The sequence below is a fragment of the Pinus tabuliformis genome, chromosome 1_1, assembly GCF_031772625.1.
Source record: "Pinus tabuliformis cultivar Carrire ecotype Pingquan chromosome 1_1, CPIR1, whole genome shotgun sequence".
Taxonomy (NCBI): Eukaryota; Viridiplantae; Streptophyta; class Pinopsida; order Pinales; family Pinaceae; genus Pinus; species Pinus tabuliformis.
Genome location: NC_142297.1, coordinates 82619374 through 82621649, shown reverse-complemented (window position 1 = coordinate 82621649; position 2276 = coordinate 82619374). Strand labels below are relative to the sequence as shown.

At 39.9% G+C, this 2276-nt stretch overlaps 1 pseudogene; it reads right to left on the bottom strand.

The window, feature by feature from the left end:
• Nucleotides 1-216: 216 nt before the first annotated feature.
• On the bottom strand, nucleotides 217-748 carry LOC149211696 (putative protein phosphatase 2C 2 pseudogene; annotated as a pseudogene).
• Nucleotides 749-2276: the final 1528 nt, after the last annotated feature.

Below are 2276 nucleotides of genomic sequence, written 5' to 3'. Positions count from 1 at the left end.
CGTTCCCACTGCTTGATAATCAACAATATAATGTGTGGTCCTTTTAAAGGGAAACAACCAGGTTGGGTTAAATGGTTGTTACTCAAGAATCCTTTGACAATACTGCCACTTCACTTCACTATGGAATTCCTTTTTATGCAAAAATGCGGGAGTTGTACTATCATCACACTCACAACATCCCTAGATTTTCTGGTTATCGCTAAGTCTACAAGCTTTTTACAGGTAGCGATGGGAATGCCTCCTAATGGTTGTCAAATTAAGTTGCTTCTGAACACAGAAAGGCCTGACGATATCCACTGCTTCTTGATTACTAACTTTATCCCACAACCCATCTGATGCCAAAATTAAAAACTCGCAATCAGATGTTATTTGAATCTTTCTGGTGTCTGGTTCAGCTGTTATCCATTCTTTCATGTGTGAATCGCCTATTGCCCTAGATACTGCCAGGGATCCCTGAAACTCGCCAAACTCCGTGGCGGAGGTCCACAATTCCATTCAAATTCTCTATCCGTTGTCGCTCGTCCTCCCTTCCAGCTCGATGATCACATGTAAGGGCTTCTGAAGCACCATCTCTGCTAATAGCTGCTTGGCAATCCCAAACATTGGAAACCACTGAGTTACCATTTATAATTAGAGCAGTTACACAAGTTGTACTGCTACCAACCTCTTGCTTCAAAAATTCTCCATCTGTTGTTAAGTACCCATCTCTAACAACCTGTTCAATAATGTCGTCTGTTTTGTTTTTCATTCTGAGCATTTCTTTCAGAATTCTACCCGATATTTTCGGTAGCGAAAGCTGCAACTTTCCGACCGCTATGACCATCAAAGACACCAAAGAAGGCCTGTTTGGAATCACCAAGAACACTGACAATGGCCTTGTGGGTATCTTCCATGAATTCTCGCTTACCCTTTTTGCACAAAACCACATAATGAAAACCCTCCATATTAACCTCCATCGGCTGCTCCATGGCCATGCTCGGCGCGTTGAGGGCCGGCAAATGGAGTGGAACATCTAGCATCAATGAGCGTTGCCTCTTGTGCAGAGGCTTGTGGAGGTTTGTCATTACACCAAAACCCACAGGTATTGATAAACATAACAAATAGTAACTAGGATCCCCAGGGTGGAAATTATGGATTCTATAGAGGTGCGGTGATTCTTCCAACACCCCCCCCCCCCTCAAATGCAACTCGGGGGAATCGAACCTGGGTCCAAGCTCTGATACCATGTGGAGGTTTGCCATTACACCAAAACCCACAGGTGTTGGTAAATGCTACAACCCAGTAACTAAGATCCCTAGAGTGGAAATTACGGATTCTATAGAGGTGCGGTGATTCTTCCAACACCCCCCCCTCAAATGCAACTCGGGGGAATCGAACCTGGGTCCAAGCTCTAATACCATGTGGAGGTTTGTCGTTACACCAAAACCCGCAGGTATTGGTAAATGTAACAAACAGTAACTAAGATCCCTAGGGTGGAAATTATGGATTCTATAGAGGTGCGATCTGCAGCAGCCGAAGACCGAGGGAGAATTCCCTGCTACAATGCAAGCCATTTTTACAATCTGCAGAGGGTGCTATATAAATTCGATGGAGTGTCGTTCGGAGCCTGTTAGTGCTTGTGGTTCCAATTACAGTGTCTGCTAAGCATTTATATGGCGTTCAATGCTTCAACTCAAATCAGATATAGGAAACGTGCACCGTCAAACTCGTGTGTACGTGATCACAACCTTGCATTATTATATATGTAATACAACCGACTATGGGCTGCAAGACGGTGAAACGGTCTAAAATTATAGAGGAAATTTTTATTAGTTATCATGTTTCTCTGGTCAAAGTCCCCGCTCGTCATGAAGGAAACTCCCCGAAGGTTAAATTTTTATAACGAAAATTGATTAAATCAGTATTGTTTGTATGTGGTCGCGCATGGCTGCCCTGATGGCGAGAAATAACCACCGGCACTAAAGTATGAAGGGTGACGTTAAGTTGTTTGCGTTTTGGAGTGAATAAATAGATTTAGTGTTTTTAATTTTAAAAAAATGGCATTTAGATTTTACAGAATTTAGATTTATCATTAAAAAAAATTATAGAATTTTAAACCAAATTGATAAAAAAAATATTATTTAAAAAAATAAAATAAAAATATTATTAAAAAAAAGGCTTTAAACCTATAATTATTAATAACTTTATATTTGTTTATTCAAAATACATTTTTTTTTAATTCTCTTTTTATTGAAAGATAATTTTTTTTTATTCAAAATACATTTTGGAAGCTTATT